The 26,130-nt window shown below is 35.8% G+C and overlaps 1 protein-coding gene and 1 pseudogene across 1 annotated transcript in view; both read right to left on the reverse strand.

The window, feature by feature from the left end:
* The window catches only part of KCND2 (potassium voltage-gated channel subfamily D member 2), a 492,277-nt gene that overhangs the window by 417,305 nt on the left and 48,842 nt on the right, over positions 1-26,130 (reverse strand). The window lies entirely within an intron of this gene.
* On the reverse strand, positions 1,575-13,680 carry LOC116630478 (annotated as a pseudogene).

Here is a 26,130-nt window from a genome sequence, read left to right on the forward strand (position 1 = left end):
TCCTACCAAAATACCAATGGCATTTTTCACAGAACTAGAACAAATAATCTTAAAATTTGTACAGAAACACAAAAGACCCCAAGGATAGCCAAAGTCATCTTGAGAAAGAAGAACAAAGCTAGAGGTATCACAATCCCAGATCTCAAGATATACTACAAAGCTGTAATAATCAAAACAGTATGGTACTGGCACAAAAATAGACATATAGATCAACAGCACAGAATAGAGAGCCCAGAAATAAACCCATAATTATATGGTCAGCTAAGCTTTGACAGAGGAGGCAAGAATATACAATGGGGAAAAGACAGTCTCTTCAATAGATGGTCCTGGGAAAACTGGACAGCTACATGCAAAAGAATGAAACTGGACCGTTTTCTTAAACCACACACACAATAAACTGAAAATGGATAAGGACCTAAATGTGACAGCTAAAACCATAAAACTCCTAGAAGAAAACATAGGCAGTAATTTCTTTGACATTGGCCATAGAAACATTTTTCTAGATCTGTCTCCTCAGGCAAAAGAAACAAAAGCAAAATCAAACTATTGGGACTACACCAAAACAAAAATCTTTTGCACAGCAAAGGGAACTATCAACAAAACAAAAAGGGAACCTACTGACTGGAGAAGATATCTGCACATGATATATCCATTTAGGGGTTAATATCCAAAATATATAAGGAACTTATACAACTCAACATGGGAAAAAAATAATAAATAATCTGATTAAAAAATGGGCAGAGGACCTGAACAGGTATTTTTCCAAAGAGGACATAGATGGGTAAGAGGCATATGAAAAGATGCTCAACAACACTCATCATCAGGGAAATGCAAATCAAAACCACAGTGAGTTATCAGCTCACACCTGTCAGAATGGTTAAAATAAAAAACACGGGTGCCTGGGTGGCTCAGTCGTTAAGCATCTGCCTTCGGCTCAGGTCATGATCCCAGGGTCCTGGGATCGAGCCCCACATCGGGCTCCCTGCTCGGCGGGAAGCCTGCTTCTCCCTCTCCCACTCCCCCTGCTTGTGTTCCTGCTCTCGCTATCTCTCTCTCTGTCAAATAAATAAATAAAATCTTTAAAAGTAAAATAAAATAAAATAAAATAAAATAAAAAACACAAGAAATAACAAGTGTTGGTGAGGATGTGGAGAAAAAGGAACCCTTGTGCACTATTGGTAGGAATGCAAGTCGGTACAGCCACTGTGGAAAACAGTATGGAGATTCCTCAAAAAATTAAAAAATAGAAATACTATATGATTCAGCTATCCCACTACTGGGTACTTACCCCCCAAAAAAGTGCAAACACTAACTTGAAAAGATATATGCATCTCTATATTTATTGCAGCATTATTTACAATAGCCAAGATATGGAAGCAGCCCAGTGTCCATCCATACATAAATGCATACAGACTGACATACAGATACGATGGAATATTACTCAGACATAAAAAAAAAAGAATGTAATCTTTCCATTTGCAACAACATGACTAGACCTAGAAGGTATAATGCTAAGTGAAATAAGTCAGTCAGAGGAAGACAAATACCATATAATTTCACTAATATGTGGAATTGAAGAAACAAAACGAACAAAAAGAAAGAGACAAACAAAAAACCAGACTCTTAAATATAAAGAACAAATGGTTGGTTGCCAGAAGAAAAGGAGGTGAGGGGATTGGTGAAATAAACAAAGGGGCTTAAGAGTACACTTATCTTGATTGAACGTTGAGAGATATATAGAATTGTTAAATCATTACATTGGACACCTGAGACTAATATAACAACACAGTATGTTAATTATACACACATACATTCATACATACATACGTAGAGATCTGTACACCCTTATCAATCCCACCCCTGCCTCCACTTGGAGATTTTAACAAGTATCCTAGCTGATACTTATGCACTGGGTGTATCTCTATACTTTTTTTCCTTCATCCTGCCTGCCATCTACCATTAGTACAACTTAATGTTTCAGAAAAGTACTTAACTCAAGGAGAACTGGAATAACTATCTCTACATGAAGAAGGATTGTGTTGGCTTGATCAAAACTTAGAATCTAAATGGTTTGTGTAATTATCCATTTCTAACATTAATATTATTGCCACTAGGTATATCTCTATGTTGATAAGCTATAAGAAAAAATACATTTCTACCAAATATGGAACCGGCCTTCAAAGACAGAATGTGTCAGGGGACTTGGAAAGAGCTCAATTTAAGCCATACATGACTGCAAGGAAGAAATAAAAGGAGGTGGCACTTTCATCACGGAAGACAATATGGACAACTTAGGGGAATCTCAGGTCTAGGAGATGATAGTGGGAAAGCAGGGGGATTATTCACAGAATCACACACTTTCAGATTTGGAAATGTCTATAGCTATTATCCAATATAGTTACCCATCCTCTCCTTACATAAACTATATAATATTCTTAACAAGGGGTTTGGTGACTTCTGATTGAATATTTCTCATGACAAATAAATGAGAAGGGGGATTAAAAAAAAAACAAAAAAAACCTGTAACTATATATATCCCACCTTAAACAATAGGGTTAAGCAAAAAATAACTAGGATGTAAAAAAATAACTAGGATGTAGAGTTTTGAGTTTTTACATTAGGATATGTTTACTTCTTTGCAATATTAGTTGTGATATTACTTCTTAGTGCTTCCCTAAATTTGATTAAGTATTTGAGCCAAATAAAACAAAACAAAACTTATGATTAATATGAATGTAGTAATTAAATTGTGCTTCTAATGCAGTAACTTGAGGGAAATTTTACTATGAAATGGCAATCCCCATACTATTTCTGCCAATGAAGGGAAGGAAAGAAGTAAATTAAAAAAAAAAAAAAAAAGCCACAGAAAAACCATGTCTTGCTATTAAGGTCATTTATATGCCTTATATCTGGATTACTCCTTTTTTTTTAAGGCTTAAAATGTATTTTAATAAGTTGATGCTGCATTACTGCTCCATTTCTCAGAAAAACTCCAAAGATATCAGGGACAAATCAAACATGGTACACCAATAAAAAAAAATGCACAGCATAACTACCCAAGATAAGCAAGGGTAAGAGCTACTATCCAACCTTTAGCACATAGTAACCCTGTTCCCAAGATTGTAATAGGCCTATCAAGAAAATCTGTGAACAGCAACATCATAGACACGAAAGGGCCGTTCCTGGGTCGTCCTTACTGGAGAAAAAAGTTGGAGGCAACTTAACACAAGATTTTTTAAAGATACACTAAAATGAAAATCTGTAAGAGAAAATGTCTTCCTTAGGACATGAAGGGGTAATATATGGGATATAACAGAACCGTATGTATGTTGTCTGTGACCTCTGTGGCCATTGGCCTGAATTCCCACCTGTGAGTGAATGGAACAATGGGGCTAAGGTCATTGGGGGATGTTTGTTTTTGTGGTGTATGCGGCAGTGTCTCTGGGGTTGGAGGGTATAAGAATGAGAAAGCAAATACAACAGGATGGACAAAGAAAGGAATGATCAAGATTAATCATGGAACACTACATCAAAAACTAATGATGTAATGTATGGTGATTAACATAACAATAAAAAATTAAAAAAAAAAGATTAAGGGGGCTCTAACTGGATCCATTTTGCCATAGTTCCTCCCCATCCCACCTCACCCCAGACCCTTAACAATCACACATGAGACTTCAGAAATGCACCACACAGAATCAATTAGTTAAACGATATACCACACAGAACTGATTTGTTAAATATCGCCCCTCCCTTACCCTCAGCCTCCAGCAAACTCCCTCAGAGTAGTACAGGCAAGGAAGACCTAACTATTGGGAGAAATCCCTAACACTTTTCCAGGGCAGAATTCAGGCTAGTCCAAAAAAGGTCCTTCTTTTAAGGGTTTTGGGGGAACTAGACTTTGAAATTTTTATTAGTATCGGAGACATTCGTTTGGAGCAAATTCAGCTCCAGGAGCTGCATGGATGAATGCAGGAGGGGTTCCACCAATTGCCCCAATTCCTTCCATTGCAGCAGCTTGGCCAAAGCATTCAGTTGTTGGTGGGATCGATCCCAAGGTTCCATCTGGCATCATGGTGACAGGTCCTGGAGGAGCTGGGGTACCAGCTGGTACTGGAGCAGGGGGAATGGCGCCTCTGTTGTTGATGCCCATAGCACCTCCCACAGCCCCTGGCCCATCCCTATCTCCTGTTCTCTTGCGTCAGGGCATGTTCCCTTGAATCCTTCCTGCTGTCGCTGCCTCATTTCTCCCTGTTGCCGCCGCATCTCTTCCTCACGGCGCCTGCCCTCCTCCTCCTGCTTGAGCTCCAGTTGCTTTCATTTTTGCCCTTCTTGGTTGTGCAGCTCTTCCATCCTCTGAAGTTCTTCTTGATGCCTCATCAAATCCTGTCTCATTAGCATGACGTGGTGCTCATGGCAAGCAGCCTCCATCTCCATCTCCGGCTTCTCACGAGCTTCTTGATGCTGCGGTCCACTTGGTCCTGCTGCTGCTTCTCCATCTCACTGAGTGCCTTCCAGCACGGGGCATGCTCACACTCAGAGGAGCCAGGCTGTGCAGATGTGGGTGGCTGCTCTCCCTCCTTGTGAAACTGCTGGTTCTTTATCACCAGCTTCCCTGGAAGTCCCTCTTCATCATCCAACTGTCCATGGGCTCCACGGTCACAGGCCAGGGCAACGTGGTTAGCAGGAATGAGCCTTCACTGCACCTGTCCAGAGCTTTCCGGGCAGTTGGCTTCCCTGAGAATTCAGCAGTGCCTTTTCCTGAGGGCCTTCCTCGATCATGCACGAGGACTACAGCCCTTTCCACCTGGCCAAACACCAAAAAGCCTTCCTCCAGCAGTTCATTGGAAACACACCAAGGAAGGTTTCAGACTGTCAGGGATGTACTATGGCAGGCAAAGCGCACACGCAGCTGCTTTCCACGGAGCAGCATCTTGTCCAGCTCTACTTTGGCATCTCCCCTAGGGTTCGTGTTTCCAAGCGGATAAAACCAAAGCCCTTATCCTTATGACTGAGGACTTCGCCTGCCATCCCATATTTCTCAAGTTGTTTCCTCGTCTCCTCCTCAGTGATGTCAGGAGGAAGATTGCCCACAAAGAGCCGGCTACGTTGGGTGAAGTTCTTCTCTCCTAGTTTCCTAAAATTCTTCCGGTCAGTAGTCAAGCCTTAACTTTGGCTGCTGGCTTGTTGTCCATTTGCAGGTATCGGTGGCGGTGGTGGCAGCTGCTGGTGCTGCTGCTGGTGATGCTGATGATGCTTCCTTGGAGTATGGTTTTGCTCCTCCAAAGGTTTTATTGCATTTTTGTACCCTTCTATGACTGTTCTCTCCTCAGAGTAACAGCGACACTATACGTCCTCTTGGATTACTTCTTGAAACCCAATTCTACTCCCCCCAGCCTTGACCTCCTCAGCGGAGGAGGAGTGTGACCTGACAGGGACTTAGCACAGTCCACCTCTGGTGCTTGTCACATCCATCTTGGAAAATAGATTCCTAAACCAAGACATTATCCTACTCTGGGGGAAAGAGTCAGGATAAAGGGAGAAGCTAGTTTTTCTTTATTTACTGCAGCACAGATTAAGATCTTATGCCTAAACAACTTACATACTAGGAAGACTCGTGATATTTTACTATGTTGGGTCCTGGGGGTGATGCAAATAAATTATTTCTACTGGTAACCCAAGTACCTGTGCGAATTTTAAGATGAAGTGAGATACATACTCTTTTGTCCCTAACGGAGGGCAAGTGATCACAGTGGAATACCTTTACACGCTAGAATACGGAAAATATGGTTTTATTGAGTGTCATTGAATGGCTGGTTTGCATGCTCTCAGAAGGTAATTTTTACTCCTGAAAATGCATCCTCCAAGTCAGGAACAATTACCACCTCTCTATAAGGATACATAAGTTACTACAGAAACATAGTTGACCTATGTTTCTTCAGAATGGCATCAATTCAAATATTTAAAATTTCTATTTTGATGCTTGAATATATTATTCTTTAGGCTAACCTGCCATGCTATTTTACCTTTTTTGATGCTCATGTGATATGAACACCCCCCCCATTTCTTCTTCTAAACTTAGTTAGGTTGATCCATGTTCTTTGTAAAGATCTATACATTGTAACAGAAACCAAAATAAAAGTGGCTTAAAAGGTTAAAAAAATATATTATCTCAAGAACCTAGTTTTTCCCACCACTGCAGCAAAATTCTGATTATAACTCATATATTATAACTAAAAATGATTATATTTACATGGCATTTTAAAATAAACATTTTTAAACTTACTCACAAGTTGTTAAGATCTGAAGTGCCAAAAGATGTTTTGGAAAGTATTTTGGAAAATGGCCCTCAGAGATTGTCTAGAGATGCATGAAGGAAGTAGTAGTTTGGCAACAATAACTTATTTTTATTAAGGTGAATAGCTAATTCTACTGAATCCAGTATCATTATTACTATGGATAGAACTGGTTAGTTGAAATATCTGTGTTGATCAAAATAAAAGAATAATTGTAATATAATAAGTTAAATTTCAGAGAGTCAGAATTTATGTAATCAGTAGACTATATTTTGGAAAAAAATAATATTTAGGTGCTTCCCACAATTTTTTTTTCTTACCCTTCAAACTGTGCCATATGGCAAAGGTCCTAAAATGCTTTCTTAGAAACTGCTGGTTTCATCAAGATTTGGGTTGCTTTTCAACAATTGGGGTAGAATTTCTAAGAATCTGTCTATGTTTTATCATCCATTTCTTCTGGTGATTGACAGCAACCATCTGCAAGTGTAGAAAGAAACTAACCCTTCTTGGGACCCAGCCAAGTAGTAAGGTCTCATTTGAATACAATTACATCAATTAATCTGTAACTACAGATTGGAAACAAATAATGTTTCCTTTATTTCTTGCAATAAACCAATGAAAAAGTCAAGGAACAAATTATGAATCTCCTTTCCAGATAACTTAATCCTGCTGAGTGTCAATTGTCTTAACACATCAGAATTAACATACACAAGTGGTTCAAACAGAATCAGACCCAGGTCTGCCTTCTTCCAGCCCCATGCACTTCCAATGGACAGAGGATACTGTAGGGAATGCTAGTCATAAAGATTAATTCTAGAAGATACCAAAAACACTGAAGACTATTCAGAGCAACTCTGGATAAAGGTATTGATTTATACAATTTAAGAGAGTATGTGAAGTAAAGTAATTTTGAATGTGTTAAATAAGCTCTTTATTATCTTGGCTAAATTTTTGTTTGCTTAATTTCAAAAGATTGTCTAGTTCCCTTTTTACTTAATAAAATGATTTTATATGAACCTTTATATAAAAATTTCAGCTACTTAGGCTCTAGAAACTAAAGTAGGTCATTGATTAATCCCATTTTTTTTTTTTTTTTGTAAAAAGAAAGGAAGAGAGAAATTTTAAGCAACCAAGTAACACTGAGCTTTTATAATTTGTTTCTCTTTTGTACAACTCTCCATGCAGTCATCTAGAGCAAGTTTCTGTCCCAAGTTTTATGAAAGACTCCTTTAAAAGAAGCTCTAAACTGGGAAGCCAGAGTATTAAACATTCAGTGAAGCATTTAAGAAAAGTCTGGGATATAAAGACTTCAATAGCCATTCATTTATACTGGAAACACAACTTGATTAAATGAAAAGCTAACTGTATTTGGGTTTCTTACATTTAATAAAGAACTTTCCAACAAATGTCAGCCAGATTTACCTACTTCTTCTTACTTGACATAATTAGTACCCTCAACCCTGTTTCATAAATGTTATCACTGATTTATAAGCACAAACAAAATATATGTGGCTTCTTGCTTAACGTCTTACATTTGACAATGCTAAATATCAGCTTTAATATGCCACAAAGGAGCTGATCATTGGCTTCAAGTTAGGAGCATTTAAAAGATGATTCCACAAGTGGCTATTTGCATTTCTTTGGTATTTTAAGGAGTAACTATTTTATTATTGTTTTAATTTGATGGAAGATAAAGAGCTGCTTCTCATGTTCACTTGCTTACTTTACATTCTACTGATACCACTGCTGTAGACGTTGGAGACAATCAGTAATATCAACTTAAATTCAATGGCACTGCAGGTGGAGGGGGGGCTGGTATTTAAAATGTTAAAAGCAACAGAAAGATCAGGTAAGATGAGCATACAGAAGAAGGTCTCCTCCACAACATCTCTGCTTCCAAAGAGGAGATGATTAATGGGGTAAAAAAAAAAAAAAAAAAGAAATGAAAGCGGAGCAGAAGGATGGGACACAAGTGAAATTTTAAAAGGAGAAACAAAAAAAGGGGGGGCTATGGCTACAGAGAAAGGGGTACAATTAAGGTATTTTGCAATCTTAGAACTGGGACGCCTAGCTGGCTCAATCAGTAGAGCACATGACTCTTGATCTTGGGGTTGTGAGTTCTAGCCCCACCACACTGGGCACAGAGTTTACTTAAAAATAACAACAACTTAGGGGCACTTGGGTGGTGTAGTCAGTTGAATGTCCAACTCTTGGAACTTAGAATATTGCACTTAAATGTGCAGCTAAAGCATCAGGTTGACTTTTGAGAGTTCTTTGGATTCTTTCACTTCATAAGAGCTACAAGATAATTTATTACAGTGGTATTTTTTCTTTTAACATGACAAATACTTATGTGTTGTTTCAGAAGATAAATTATAAGCATAGTTACTCTGTTATACTCATTGTTAATTTCTTCAGTTACTTGTGGTGTTATGAAAGCTAAAACAAAGCAAAAACACTACTCTGATTATTTCTGCTAATATGATAAATGCCAGCAAAATACCTTTCTAATCCCTTCCCTAACTCCACACTTCTTTCTTCCTCTCTCTTAACTTCTTCCTTTCTTCCTTTCCTTTCCTTTCCCTCTCCTTCCTTCCTCTCTGTCTCTCCCTCTTTATCTCTTTCCCTCTTTCTTTCTTATGAAAAACACACCCAGGACCCTAGGCCAAGGAAAAAATGATTTTGAAAACTACCAAAATTTAGAACCATTAAAAACAGAGTATTTCTGGGGCGCCTGGGTGGCTCAGTTGGTTAAGCGACTGCCTTCGGCTCAGGTCATGATCCTGGAGTCCCGGGATCGAGTCCCACATCAGGCTCCCTGCTCAGCGGGGAGTCTGCTTCTCCCTCTGACCCTCCTCCCTCTCATGCTCTCTGTCTCATTCTCTCTCTCGCCAATAAATAAAATCTTAAAAAAAAAAAATTTAAAAACATAATATTTCTTAAAGGATAAAAAAGGGCCTTTACCTTGATCCTTTTTCATTGTAAGTTACAATCATAAAAAGACAAAATTATAATTAAAATAATATTAATTTGCCTGAATGTTACTGTTTATTTCTATTAATAAAAGTGAGGAAGTTCAATAAGACATATGATTAAAATTTAAATCTGGAAAAATGTTGTTTCCTTAAAGGTTTCATGCTATTCTGGCTGTTAAACTCTAATAGTGTAAAAAACTAAAACAGGAAAATGACTGTTTGGAAATCTTAAAAAAATGATAAAGAACAAAAGTCATGCCATGCAATTTTTGTTTTTTAAAAGGTTATTTTCAACTTAATTTTCTTCTTATTTTTAATCTTCAGATCAATTGAAACCTGTTTCATTCCTCAGTTCAATTTCAGTTACATTTGTAGGTAGATTTTACATAGTTAACAACATTGATATCTTATAATCTATTTTTAAAATCCTTTCTGAGGTGTTGAAAGCATCCTGCTTTATTTAGAAACAGCAGCATAAAAATAATGACATACCCAAATATCTACATATATTAATTTCTCTGCACCTGCATGATTGTTCTGTCATTTTTCACATTCTAAAATGGAACTCATCCATCACTTTGATATGAGCGCGGTTTCTTGTGCCTTTTGCTTATCTCATCAGCTTTGTGTTTGAGTTTGATAAAAAGAAAAAAAGTCTATATTGAAAATAGTAATGTTAGCTAATGCTTACTGATTTTTTTTTTTTAACATGCTAGGCACTTTTCTATGTATTTAAAGACCCATTTATCCTTAAAACATCCATCTAAAGTAGGTATTTTATGATCCTAATTTTACAGATGAGGAAACTGACCTTAAAAAGTGCAAGCAACTTGCCCAAGTTTCCCATATCTAGTGAATGGGGAGCTGGGTTCCAAGCCAGCCTGTGTAGTTCTAGAGAGCGATCAACACACTCCCTCTATAGATCTTGTTTTATTTATAGCAAAACAAAAGGAAATAACAAATGAAAAATACTTCTAAATGGTGAATATTAATGGAGCATTCTACCTAACAACCTATAGATGTAAAATAAATTGTAGTATATGCTGCTTTTAAAGTCATGAATAAACAACGTGGGGCCGGACAAATTTGCAGCATAATCAGCAAGCATTTTCCACATTTTTCTAAAATCGGAAATTCATCAGACTCTCTAAAACTCCCAATTGTGTGGATAAAAGCAGGAAGAACTTCCTCCAGTGCCTACACAGAATCAGTTATTTGACATCTAGAGAGGCCAGTTTAAGGACAGTTTAAAAGATTTTTATCAAATCACTGCAAATGCCAGAGCTCAGAATATAGTTCATTCATTGTCAAAAAGGACTTGAGAAAGCAGGAGAGCTAGATCAGAAAAGACAAAATGACCAGAAAAAGGTATGTGTCCTATTTTATTTGTCAAAAGTCCTCCATTTTCTATAGGGAAAAGCAAAAATGATCTCCTTTAAAATTCATTAAATTTTGTATTTTCACGAAAACAGCATCAGAATAAACTCTTGGGAGATGTAACTTAATTTTGAAATGGCAAGGAAAAGTCATATTAAGGTTCTGAATCAGAAAATATGCATGCATATAAATACATAATAAGTTAGTTATATTTTCATTATCTTGTAGTTTCATCTTAACCACATGATATTATTTTATTTCCATGGCAGTAGATTACAGTAGCTGCCCATTAGCTAGGTTAAGGGGATTCATAACTGAATTAAGACAGGGCAAATAAGTAACCAATTGAACAATTTATAGTGAGATATTTTTATGGCATTTACCAGATGACTTTAGTGAGATAAAAACATATGTTAAAAAGTACTGAAAGCTGAGTTTCACAAATATTAAATATATACTTACTGACATATCATCTCTTAACTCACATAATTTGTATGATAAAGAACATACCACTAAAACAAATTTGAAGGTATATTTTTTATTTATTTATTTATTTATTTGAGAAAGAGCAGGCGAGTGAGGGGCAGAGGGAGAGGGAGAGAGAGAGGATCTTAAGCAGGCTCCACTCCCAGCATGGAGCCCAATGTGGGGCTCGATCTCACAAACCTGAGATCATACCTGAGCTAAAATCAAGAGTTGGAGGCTAAACCGACTGAGCCATCCAGGTGCCCCTTGAATGTATATTTAGACTCCTAATACTTGAGGGAAAATAAAGGCTGTAATATGCCTATGCTTCTCATATATAAGTTTAAAAAAATTATTTTCCTACTTTGAAGCTAAGAACTAAAATGTGAAAATCAAAGATAAGCAACCTCTGGATTAGAAATTTTCCTCAATTCTTGATAATATCTTCCTGCTTTTCTTTAGTGTTGAGATACATTTTATGCACTAATTCACTCACTTATTCATTAATTTATTATTTAAGATAAAATGTCTCCTCCTGAGGCCGTAATTCAACATATCTGTCTATTCGTAGCACAGACCTTAAGCATGCTTACATTGGAAACAGACAATCCTGGTTTGATTTCCAGTTTTACTATTCACCAGCTACATGGCTGTTGTCAAATTACTTCATAACCACCAAGTTCCTCACTTATAATGTTAGAATAACAACAGTATCTACCCCATAGGGTGGTTCTAAAAATTAAATAAGACAGAGAACATAGCATAAAGTAAATATTCAATAAGTATTGCCAACTATTGAGTAAAAAATTAATAATGAATTTGACTATCTAAGTACTTAGGAAGTCTTTTTATAACACCTCACAAGAGCTGTGTTGTATTCTGTGTAACTAAGCAATAGAAAGTCCATCAAAAGAGACTGAACCATTGAAAGATGCCATCATGAAGACCAGTTGGGAATGCCATGATATTACATCATAAAATACAAATAAAATACAAGAGCTGTAGCAGGTGGAATAATTACAGGAAGTAACTGAGTGAAATTAAAATATATGTCTTGGTAGGTATGTGTTATGGATCTTAGTAGGTGCTCAGTGAGATGTAGGACAACACCAAATCTGTGGAATTAGTGACACAGTTGCTGTGGCATCCTTTCAGACTCAACCAAAACAGAAAGGACTCAGTGGGGAGTTAATCATATTATGTAATAGATATTTTCACAAAGTTTTACATATAACTCAATTAAAAATAAATTCCAAAAACTTGTAAATGATTTGGGACAGTGTGTTGTTTTTTTTTAAAAGAGGTTATGTTTATAATTTCTTTTTTTTTTTAAGGTTTTATTTATTTATTTGAGAGAGAGAGAGAGAGCATGAGAGGGAGGAGGGTCAGAGGGAGAAGGAGACTCCCCGCTGAGCAGGGAGCCTGATGTGGGACTCGATCCTGGGACTCCAGGATCATGACCTGAGCCAAAGGTAGGTGCTTAACCAACTGAACCACCCAGGCGCCCTGTTTATAACTTTCTAAAAGAAGTCACCTTGTATAGTGAGGGTGATTATCTCGTATTTCTTTCAAAAATCTGAGTTTGCATATTTTTCCATTCCTTCATGATGAAAACAGGGTTGAGTAAGCACAACAAAGGCTACAAAGGTGTTAAGCAGTATATTAAGTGCCTCATATTAGAATTTATTATTTCCTATAATTTTATTAATTTATAAATTTCTTTAGCTGCTGCAATTGGGATCGATTCTAGCAAACAAAATTTTGTCTATAGTCTTGTTTGAATCCTCCTATTTAGTTTTAGGAGAGTAACTCTTGATGCAGAGGAGAGGGAGACAGAATTCAAAACATTAACTAGGTTGTAGAAGAAACATTTGAGATGAATGTGGAGATGAAAACATTTACAAACACCTTCTGAATTTAGTGATCATTAAGGTTTCCTCCCAGAGCTGTGTCTGAAAACTCATGTTGGGACATCGGCATCTTAAAGGTTTTAATGTAGCTCCCGTGTAATAATACCTGCAATCTCTAAAGGCCTTTTATGCTAATAGGTCACCATAAGTAACTCTATGCAAATTCACACCCTTAATTCTAGAATATAAACTTCCAGAAATTCTTAGACTACATATTCTTTACCTTTCTCTTTTTGAGCCTAAACTTAAGTAATTTGGTGAGCCTTGTAGAATGCATATTTTATGGCAATGTGGAAGATTTACTATCAAACAAGAATGACCTTTTCACATCTGAAAAAAAAATCCTTTTTTCTTCCTATTGTTGCACACAATTATCATTAAATATTTATTGACTAAGTATTTGATGTTTTTGTCCTAGCTCCACCCTCTCAGCTGGACATTAATAGAGTAGGTCACACTGGTTTTGGTGAGCAGCATAAACCTAACACACAGTTCAGAAACTGGCACTCATTCATTCATCAGTGTTTATTGAAGGCCTATTACTGGGTAGGCATAGTTGGTAGTACGAGGTATGATCAAGGCGGCCCATGTCACTGCTTTCTTGCAGTTTACATTCTTGTGGGCAAGAGAGAAGATAAACAAATAGACTCTATACATATTTGCGAAACATGTGAAAGAACAAATTGAATAAATACTGACCAAAAAATTAAATATTGAATCTCTATTTTGGTAGGATCTGATGATAATTCTGTACAACGTCCTCAAAGAGTTCTAATTCTCCAGTTTGGAGACCAAATAAAATATATCTCCCCTACAATAGTAGACTATCAATTATTTTTTAATTTTACTTCCATATCTATAAATATACATGGATGCTTATGCACATTTATGCATATTGTTGTAATTGAACAAGTTACTTTAAGAACTAGATTAATGCAAATATTATATGTAATCACTTTTCCTTTCGAATTTTTTGGAGTTAAGTCAGAAATTTCCATTTTTTCTTCCTTTTTTGTTTTGTTTTTGTTTTGGCCAGATGTCCATGATCAAAGTATAAAACAAATGTCATTTTTCTATTCTACTCTGTCATAAGGTAATGAAACATTTATCATTGAGCTATACTGAAAAGGTTACATTCAATTTATCAGAGTGCTCTGCTCAGGCAGCTCGAAAGAAGAGTAGGGCTCATCAGCACACAAGTGTTTTGAGTCATCTTTCCCAATTAAGGGATTACACATTCAATTTATCAATTGACAGTCATATCTTTACTCAATATAAATATTTAAATTTATATACAAATGATAGTTTAATAATATATTAACTTAATAAAGTAGAACATGCCCAGAGATGCTTTCATTTGTAAGTTTTTATGTGAGCCCAACCACATGTTATTTATCAAACTCCTGTTTTTAGAGAAATCAATTTGTACAATTAAGGAAAACTTTGAAAACCTGGGTTGCTAATTTCACTGGTAATTGAACTATTATTCTCGTGCCTTCTTGCTGATGTCAGCTGGGAGTACTGGGATCCTTTATGACCAAAGATCACCACACGTGGAAGCCCATGTCAACACTACCGCTTCGATGTTAATCTCCAAGACAACGGCGTTATTTTAAATGGCCAATTCTACTTTGAAACACTAACAAGTTTTCTTCTGGGTCGTTATTTTAACCTATTCATGAAAACCAAAACGCTAAGTGACCTTGTTTCAGAACTGTTTTATTTTTTATTATAAATCAGAAAGTTACCTTTATAGTAAAAGATTACTTTTGGTAATATCTAGAATTTAGTTTTAAAATTTCAGTTTAATGACACTAGATAAAAAGCCATGTATTCACTGATCGAACACCAAAAAGGGAACAGATTATCTGTTACCACAAGACAGATATTGTATATCTTGCCAATAATGCTACTGACTTCTACCCAAGTCATAGAAAATATTAATAACGAACTAGCAAACAAAGAGAGGATGCCATCTTTATTGTCACAGTGACCTAACACCCAGGTGACAGGATATGAAAATTTTCTAAATGTTAGGTTACATCAGTGGCAGAACTAAAATATATATATTTCTTTCCTTAAATGTGCAGTATACATAATATCTTATTTAAACTATGCAAGACTAAAATAACAATCTCAAGCTAGAAAAATGTTACAATACCTAGAAATCATTTTGTTTGCTTTATGAACTGTTTCCTTTAAAATACTTTAAACTTGGGGCGCCTGGGTGGCTCAGTCGGTTAAGCGGCTGCCTTCGGCTCAGGTCATGATCCTGGGGTCCTGGGATCGAGCCCCACATCCGGCTCCCTGCTCAGTGGGGAGTCTGCTTCTCCCTCTCCATCTGCCTGCCACTCTGCCTACTTGTGTTCTCTCTCTCTCTGTCAAATAAATAAATATTAAAAAAATAAATAAATAAAATAAAATACTTTAAACTTGAATATACGACATACACGTCAATGCTGTGTACAGAAAGAAACATAGACCAGGAAAGAGAGTTGGATTTTGCCCCTACCTCATGGGAGGCATTTAATTTCCCTGGGTCTCAGTTCCCTCATCTGCAAAGTAAGGAATCTGGAACACTGAGTGTTGAATTTCCTTACATTTCTAAAACTTATAAGCCCATTAAATAAGGGTAGCTTATATTTGACATAAAATGTGATATGAACTAGACTATTTTACGTATTGCATTGATATTATTTTTAAATTTCCTTCCTCCTTTCCTTTCCTTTCCTTTCCTTTCCTTCCTTCCTTCTTGTAAACGTTACTCTCAATGTGGGTCTTGAACTCAAGACCCCAAGATCAAGAGCTGCATGCTCTACCAACTGAGCCAGCCAGGTGCCACTATATCAATTTTTTTAAGTAAGTTTTTCACTGCAATGCTGATTTATTTCACCAGAAATTATATTTTCTTTACTTAGTAACAAAAATTTAAAAAGACGAAATGGATGTTTTAGACTGTTTCTCACACGGGTTTACAATAAAACATGAAGTTGGTTTTCAGAGAAGTAAAGATTCTTTGTCAAGTTATTACGTTGAAAAATGTAAGAATGACCAAATAAATAATATAGGGACAATTAATCTGAGCTATCAACCTTGATCATGAACTTCTTCCTCCCAATTCTAGTTCCCTTTCCAGTAAACTGTTACTTTGCAGATATTCCAGATGTTTTATGATAGCTTCTTTTAGGACCTTATAGAGACTTCATGTAATGGATTAGGTTCCAAAACCTTTATACTGTGGATTAAAACATTCTATCAGTCTTATTTTTTTTCTGTTTTATTATCCAAATTGCCTTTTTTCCACTTCTTTTTTTTAAATTTTTTTAAGATTTTATTTATTCATTTGAGACACAGAGATACAGAGAGAGAGAGAGCATGAGCAGGGGGAGAGGCAGAGGGAGAAGCAGGCTCCCCACTGAGCCAGGAGCCCGATGCGGGACTCGATCCCAGGACCCTGGGATCATGACCTGAGCTGAAGGCAGACGCTTAACCATCTGAGCCACCCAGGCACCCGCCTTTTTTCCACTTCTTAATCACTTACCCTATACGTGTAGCTTCTGTCAGCTCAACATATTCTTAAAATGTTTCTTGTACTCATTTGTTCAAAATCAATTTGTCATTTATAGTTCTGAAAAAATATATATCACAAAAAGCATATTTGGCATGCCAAAAATGAAAACATAAAACTCCACAACTGTTGGTGCTGCTTGACAAATACTTGTTTTGTGCTTTGCTTCATTTTAATTTTAATCATTAATTTTTAGACAAGCAGTGTGCACTTTATTAATTCTAGTATTTTTTCCATTTTTAAAACATACATTTCAGTGACCATATCTACTTTTACCTTATCTTACACATTATTTAACATGCTACTAGTAATTACCTTTCAATCACACTGAAAATAATGGAACACAAACAAACAAACATGGTTGTTAAAATGGTAGTACCGACTTGTGGAGATAAAAATTACTCTAATCTCCCCATTCCTCTTCAGCTAACATCCTGGTCTCAATACTTAATACTCAATAATCATCTTCCATCGACACAGATAGGTGCTAACCTGACCCAATTCAGTATACTTTCTATAAAAGTTCTGTATCTTTACCAAACACCCTGTATGCCTCCCTACAAAACATACATATTCAACGTGCATTTTTTTAGAAATCACACATAAACATGTGCAGACACACAACACATACACATGAATAGAGTTTAATAACTCCATTTAGCACTAAAATAACTATGTGCTAACATGTTCAGCATCTCCTCTCTTCAATCCATCCTTTTTTTTTTTTTAAGACTTTATTTATTTCAGAGAGAGAGAGAGTGTGTATGAGAGAGGGTGCACGAGCAGGGGGAGGGGCAGAGGCAGAAGCAGACTCCCTCTGAGTAGGGAGCCCGATGCCATGCAGGGCTTGACTCCATGTGGGGCTCAATCCCAGGAGCCCGGGATCATGACCTGAGCCGAAGGCAGATGCTTAACTGACTGAGCCGCCCAGGGGCCCCATCCGTCCTGTCTTATATGAAAAGAGGTCCCTTTAAAATCATGTACCCATAGCATTCTCCTGATTAAAATAATTGGCATCTCTCAGTGTCTAACAAATAAACAAATAAAATCCAAAAAAACCCTTAAATTTCTTGCTAAGACACAACAAACCTTTCACCATCTGACATAGTCTACATTTCTCAGCCTACATGACTTTCTTCTACACGTGCAGCTCTCTGGCTGCCCGAACCATCTACTGCCTCCAACATACTTATCATTTAAAGCCTATGAATCTTTAAACTTATTCTCTCTACTTGTAATATCATTACCCACTTTTTATGGGCATTTTTGAGCAACTTCCTGCTCATATTTTCTCATTACTATAAATGTCACCTCTTCTGAGTTTCTGTAATGCACTTAAGGCATATTTTATGTATCTCAACATCTCCTGAATGTTATATTTTGGGTACTCAATAAATGCTTATTGTGTAAATGATTAATAATGATAGGGATCAATGAGAACAGAAAGACATCCTAAATTTGGCTTCTTCTTTCAAAGACTTAATAATGAAGCATGGAAGAGCAAGTGTGTTGGACATAACTAGAACATTAGACAGCATACGTGAAGGGACTAGAAAGGAAAGTAAAAAACATGGAAAAAAAAAGTATGGATGTGCATCTCTGCTAGGCACAAAGCGATGTACCTTGACGTATGGAATCTCCATTTCTGAGATACTTTTTAATTTAAAGTGTAAACACATCATTACAGTTTTAATAATAGAATACAAACAACAAACAATATTTAAATATAAAATGTGGAGGACAATAAAATGTTCAATAAGCAAGGCTTATTAATATCACAAAAATAAAGACCTTAGACAAATTATGTTTAAAATCATTAATTTTTCTAACAAATAAATATTCTAATGATGTACACAGGAAAGCCATAGGTAGAAATACAACTATGTAATAATTACCTTTTGTCCTAATAATCGCATAAATGTAAATTAAACAATAAACTACTGTTTTTGAATGCAGTCAATCTGCGCTTACCATACAATACTCTGATTGTTAGTTTACTTCTAAAGTATGCCCTGCTAAGTTAAAGTACTGGAAGGCTGGACTGTGGTCTTTAATGATGCATTCATGTGCCTACTTAGCAAAATCTACAAATATCTGTTGAATGAATTTATTAATGAACACATGAATATGTGAATGGAAAGGATAGCACTGAAAGCTAGGAAGGTATCATGGATTGAGTACTCTCAAACAATGCATTTTGGACATGGATTCCAAGCATAGCAAAATAGGCACACTGAAGAATCCTTCATTCATTCATAAAGTTGTTGTAGGTTCCAAACATCTCCACAGATACTTTAGCCTTAATATATTCAAAAATGAACTCCTCTTCTTCAACAAAACTACTGTTCCTGCATTCTTTGTCTTGTCCTACTCTGAATCTATCAACCAGGTTAGAGAGAGCGATCACCTTCCTCCCACCAACAGGGGTGTTACAAAGGAAAGAGTGATCATATCTGCAGGGGGGGATTAAGGAAACATTCACAAAGGAAAGGTCACTTTAGTATGGTCTGATAGAATGAATATGGCACTGCCCGGTGTTCAAGATTGGAGAGTGTCCAATGACTAACAGATGCAAAACCTGTAAATGTGAGAATTTGGTATGTCTTTGTGGTTCGGTGTGTGTGTGCGAAGCTTATCTATCATGCAGCCAGCGCAAAGCCACGTGGCCAGCAAATTAGGGAAATACCTCTCGCTCTACAAAAGGAATTTTACTTTATCCTGTCGAAGACAGGGACTGGCTAAAGAATTTCAAGTCAAGAGGTAACAATGTGGCTGTGCTTTGAAAAATTGATTGAAGTGGTTTGAAATTGAAAGCAGAAAAGCCAATTAAGAGTTTATTGTAATGGCTTAAGAGGAAGAAAATGAGAATGAAGATGTAGTGAAGGAGAAAGACACCACTTTTAGAAAGTAGAAGTGAAGGGATAGAGTGACTGACAGAAAATGCGAGTTGGTGGGAGGAAGGTGATCGCTCTCTCTAACCTGGTTACCTACTCAGGTTGTGTCTATCTCTAGTGCCTGGAACATATTCAATTCTAAAATCACTCATGTTTATTATCATTTAAGTGGTACCGACAAAGGAGCTCAAAGTAGGACAGAATCACTCAGACAGACTGATTGACTCAAGGATTTTTAATTTCAGTATATTTCTTGTTAATTTAAAACAGGATTTTCTTACTTCTGTATTTGCATAGCCTAAACTAACACATGTACTTTAATATTTAATGCTGTGATTTATAAGAAAAACGTCTATTTGGTCATTGAGATGACCAAAATATATTTCTCATATATATTTGGTCTTTGTCCATGGTTCCTGGCTCACCACTCCCAAAAACCCTAGGAATTACCTAAGTGTTGAGAGTAATAAAGTTATTTTTTGCTATGTTAATGAGGTGACTTTTGGAAAGCACCCAAGGATTGAGGCTGGTTGCCAGGAGAACTGACCATGTGATTAGAGGATTGAAACATTCAGTTTCACCCCACTCCCCATCCTTGACCTCCAGGGAGGGGAGAGGGGCTGGAGATTGAGTTCAACCACCAGTGGGTCAATGATTTAATCAATCACTCCTTTATATTGAAGCCTCCATAAAACAAAACAAAACAAAACAAAACAAAAGGAAGGGGCTCAGAGAGCTTCTGGGTTGGTGAACACATGGAGATATGGGGGGAATGGCATGCCTGGAGAGGGCATGGTTGCCCTGTGTCCTTTCCACAGACCTTACCCTGTGCATTTCTTCCACCTTCTGTTCATGAGTTATATACTTTTATAATAAACCAATGATCTAGTAAGTACAATGTTTCTCTTAAGTTCTGTGAGCCTCTCTAGCAAGTCAATTGAACCTAAGGAGGCGATCATGGAAACCTCTGATTTCTAGCCAGTCAGTCAGAATTGCAGGTGACAACCTAAGCTTGCAACTGACATCTAAAGTGGCAAGGGTGAGGGGGGTTGTGGTGGAGGGTGCAGGTGGTGGGGGAGTATACCTGCAGGACTGAATCCTTAACCTGTGGACAATGTCAAAATCCAGTTGACTTGTAGGACACCTAGTTGGTCTGGGGCATTTCTTGTTGTATGTGCGGTGAAATCCCCCCTCTCCACACTTTGGCATTGGTGGGAGTCAGGACCTTATAATGCTAACCAACTAATATCCGTATGCTAAGAAAATATTTCTGGCCTAAAACATAGTATGATATAATTAGCATATTTAGATAGAAACATGAAGTGTAATATTGATTATATGACTTCTACTACATTAAATGGAGAGCAAAAATGTTTCTATAGTAAGACTTCACAGAACAGAGATATAATTATATTGAATCTTATCTCTAGTTTCTTGAAATATCTAAAATATTGACTTGACAATATGATTATCATAAGGATATTTTTAAATGATATCAAAATGATTTGGACATGATTTTTCCTTCTCAATATCTTAATGCAGGAGGAGATATAAAAACATGGCACATTTTAGGTGAATTAACTATAGTATTATTTATTGTGACCTACCATTAGAAGTGAGAAAGAATTTGCTCTATATTCCATTTTCCTTCTATTTCATAGCTAGTATTTTGATAAGCTTATCTACCTTATGAAGAAATTTAAAAGCCCAGAATGTATGCCTGATGTTAATAAGAAAGTCTATTGTAATATATGAAATATATGGAATAGAACAGTGAAGGTCTGTGTCCTATTTTTGGCTTAGATTTTTGTTTAAGAAAAGTGTAATTTGGTACAGTGTATTACTATTTCTACAATTTATCCTTTAAAAATAAAAATAGCTCTACAGCTACTCCCTTGTTACTTCATGGCAATTTTGGAGGAATGCCTGAAATTATATTTAGAGCCCTGTAAGAAATAAGGGAAAAAAAAAAAACAAATAGCAAACTTAGGGTTCATTCAGGAAGAAACGTATTAGAATCATCTCTAATAATGAAGCTAATGGAAGGGAACCACAGCTCAGAAAATGTAAGACTAAATGCTCTAATGCTTCCATGCAGTAATGCTATAGGAAGGAGAGGGTGAAAAATAGTAGGTGAAAGGCAAAGTATGCTAATCTATTGAACACTGATGATAACGATAGCATAAAATTGTCTTAAATTACAGGTGAATAATTTAACATGCAAATAATATTTATAAAATTTGAAGTCAACCCTATGCTGACATAGGGTTAGTCTGCTTAATTTCTAGATTGCTATGAGATATATTAATGATTCTCTGTTGCTTTATTTATAAATGTTTATAGTATTGTCTCAAAGAGCAATACAAATTTGTTGAAAGCCATCTTTTGAATCTGGTATGCTAGCATTCTCATGAATTGTATTTGTTTAGACTGACAAAACACCTTTCCTTGTTCTTCATGATATGAGGCCTAGAAGAGAGTCTTCAAGTCTTCAAAAATGTTGTGTATGCCATTGAAGGAAGAACTTTCTCATGAGCTTTTGTTTGGTTCCCAAACTATGGATTTAGATCACCAGGGAGTTATTTCAAGGGATTTTCAAAGTCGTATGAGTTTAGTAAGCATTACCATTAGAGCAAACAGATATGTTGCATACACATGTAAGAGTTGTGCTGATGCTATGATTAAATGTAGGGTATTATAAAAGTATTAATTAACTCAGCACATGTTTCTGTCATTATGAGAACCTTAATCAACAGAGAATTCATCTTTCATATGGAATCAGTAAAAGTGATTGATACTATTTCTGAAAAAGATGAGGACTATGATCTAGATGTAACAATAAGATCGGATTTTACATTTAATCATTCCTTGACTTTCCTTCCTATGGCATCACTGTGTAATTTGTACGGTTACACTTTCCTATCTTTAGGCAACTCAACATGTACTCTGAGCTCTTAGGTTCACTTGTTTTAATTGTGTTTTTTCTTGTACGTTCTAATTCGAGTACTGATGCTAATTTTAGAGGTGAGAACTTAAATCATTCGTGTTTTCTAGGTCTCGACAATAAAGTAGGAAAATTGGACCAAGACTTTCTCTAAAGTTCCTTCCAAATATAACATCCCATAACTCTCTTACACCTTAGAGTACACGGTGGCAAATACACAGCAGGTGCTTAATGAATGCTTGTTTAATTAATATGGCATAGCTTTTACTACTTTATACATCTAGGCTGACTGCAGGAATATTGTGTTTCTTAAAGTTTTCCACAAAACTAATGGTTGGAACATCTCAGAACTCTCTGCAACTGATTGATTTGAAATCATGGGGTTTATGTTCTTCCCATAAAACTGCAGGTTTTTACAGTTTTATAGACAATAATGAGTATACTTAATTACATATGCACAATAGCAATAATCTCCAAAGACAATTTAATTTCTGAAGCCATGTACTGTAATCTCAGCCAAATCACAGATTCACACAAATCAAACTGGGACGAAGTTTAAGAATGAAAGCCAATCTGTCTCACTAAACCTTTCTTTAAATCTTTGGTAACTTGTAACTTGTAACTCATATTAGGACCAACATGGGTATTTTTAATTAGAGTGAGATGTTCTCAGTAAAAGATGCATAATTCACACTATGCTCAGCTGAATTCAGAAAGCACAACATAGCTTTTTGGGAGAAGAAAGTAATTATAAGAAAGGATACAAACTTGCTAAGTGTTAGATAGGTATGATACATATACATTGTAGTTGAAATATCAAGAGTTAATGAAATATTAATATATAATTATCTAATTTAAAGTTAATGTATCATTTAGAGGATTTGATGCCATGTTTTGATGGTTTTATTTTTCTGAGAACATTTGCCATTCAGCATAAAACAGATTGATATAAAGTATTATTAATAGTTTCTTAAAGAAGTTTGAGATACATTTCTGTTCAATAAAGCATTGAATATATGAATGACTTACAAAATTACCTGCAATTAATATGTCATAATCTGAGTTTAAAAATCCTGAACATCAAGTACAATAATTCAGTCCAATAAAAAATTACATACCATTTCTTTGTCAAATGAAAAGCTTTACCCTTAGGCTTTTTTTTTTTTTTTTTTGGTAGGAACACAACATGAGAGCTCCCATCTTAACAAAATTTTACATTGTTAACTTTAGGCACTATGTTGTAAAGCCGATCTCTAGAAATTACTTTTCTTGTATCACAGAAACTTCTCCGTTTTAATGTTTGGTTTGTAACCAGAGTAAGTATCCAATATGTCAAACGATTTAAAAATATCCTGTTAAATATAACTTTAAAAGTTACATTAAATACTTGGCTGTAGCTTAATAAGCCCATTGGAAGAAAAAGAAAATCTTTGCACCAAATGTCAATATGCAGAAACAGGAACTCCATACAAGTGCAATGTTGAAAGCTTCAAAAGTCTAGGAGAAATAAGTTATTTCAAAAATGAGTTTTGATTTAAATGTAAGCTCGAGGTAGTTACGAAAAACATTAGGGGAAATTGGAAAGACCTTGTTAAAATAATTGAGCTTACAGAAGCAGTGATAAGAATGCAAATCTGAAAATTGCCTCTGCATCACATAGCTAGCTAAATAATCCTAGAAGTGGAATCATTTTTCTTTCTCTCAAAGCAAAATTGGAATTTTAATAGGTGCAAAGAAAAGTGGTATGGAAACCAGAAGCACCTGGATTTCCATCTCTTGTGAGACACATTAAGGCAGATGAAAAAAAATATGGCTTTATCTTTTAAATTTCTCAAACTGGAGATACTTTTAGTTTACTTTAATAATGTATTATGACTTTATAACTATGGATATATTTAAATTTCTGGAATAAACAAATAATATTTCTAACATTTCCCCCCTGGAATTACATAAACTGATTGTTGTATTTATGCATATTTTAAAAATTCTTTCCTTCTTTGTGTTTCAAGATGTGCCTACTCCTTTCAGATGTCTGGAATTTTGATACACCTACAAAAACTCCACTTTGGCAATGTTACCTAATGATTTTATCATATTCAATTTTCATCAATTGGCAATGGGTAAATTTCTTAGGGTGATCCTGACCAACTGATAGGACAGCCTGATTCACCAACTATAACTGTGGCAGCAATGGAAGAAGTGACACAAAAATATCAGTAAGGCTGTGTGTTATCTGCTAGGTTTCTTTGCATTTAAGAAAGCTAATATAGCATTATTGTTCATAGAAGCTAGGTGAAAGTGCTTAAGAGAAATAAACCAGAGAGTAGTTGATTAGAAAAATTGGATAGGTTCATGTCATTAAGCACACATGTATCATGCATGAAGAAGTAAAAGACGACTAGCCTGAGAGGATTCAAGTAGGGGTCAAAATTCTGGACAGTTCTAGTGGTCTGCCCCACTTCCTGTAATGAACCTGCTCAGAACTGGGTGAGTGCCACACATTCTTTTCTGATCAATACTTTGTTAGGAAGTCTTCCTGCTGCTGAGATCTGTTCACACCCTAATGCACTTTCTTGACTCTTTACCAAGTAGTCTGATGACTCCTCTAGTTACTTTCCTCAGCCCATTACTATTGATTTGGCAGTCCTAAATCTTATTAATTTTCCAGGTCTTGTTGAACCCATCCTAATTTCCAATATGTTGAGGAAAGCTGTCAAAATCCACGCTAAATACGGTAAAATCCCAACATTTGCTAATCTGTCATCCCTCCAGAATTCTACTAACTACCAAACACTACTGCTAGAGTTCCCCTAAGGGAAAACACATACACCCACACACCTCTCCACCCCCCCACCTATATAAAATTTTTAAGCATGACGTTAATTCACATAGTTCGTTTTCTCCAGCTGTGAGCGATCAAAAGTTCATCTTTGCTATGCTCACTTCTCAGTAATGAATTGCTAGGTAGTTCTGTCCAAATAGTAAAGTAACAATGTCTTGAGCTCTGTCTCACTTTTTGCAATACCATTGAAACTACTTCTTATAACATCAAAAGCCAAAAATAGATCAAAATTGTTGCCACTGTAACGAAGTGCAAACATGTAGCATCAAGAGAAAGTAAACTTATCTTGTGTTTCATTTATAAAACTGTAGTTGTTCTGATGACTTCTCTTTCTCCTAGTGGTTTGGTTTTTACTTTTAAGGAAAGGAGTTTTACCTAAGAATATGTATCAACATTATCTATCACCATATTCATTTTTCTGAGATATGAAACCCCAAGCAAAGGTATCTAAGTTACAATTCTGAAAATCTTTTTCTCCCAATTAGGGAGAGAGTATCATGAAATTCATGGATCACAGGGATCCCAATAAAATGAGGTTATTTTAACTATAACTCTTCACCAATATTTGCTATTTCTCAGTCAGCTAAAATTAGAATAGGCTATCAAGTATTCTACAAATTAGAATACTTGATAGTAGTGAAAAACTTAAATAAGATGTAATAATTCCTAGAGAGTCTGGAGAATAAAAAATTAGTTTTGATTGATAAATCCATTTGTTTTCCAGTTGCATACTACATCATATAGATAAGAATTATAAACCTATTGCCATACCTCCCAAATTGTGGGGTGTTACATAGTCCACATGTTACTTATGGTAATAAAACCTAAGAATTATTATCTTGAAAGAAAGTTGAGGTTT

The sequence above is a fragment of the Phoca vitulina genome, unplaced genomic scaffold, assembly GCF_004348235.1.
Source record: "Phoca vitulina isolate PV1807 unplaced genomic scaffold, GSC_HSeal_1.0 scaffold4, whole genome shotgun sequence".
NCBI classification, from domain to species: Eukaryota; Metazoa; Chordata; class Mammalia; order Carnivora; family Phocidae; genus Phoca; species Phoca vitulina.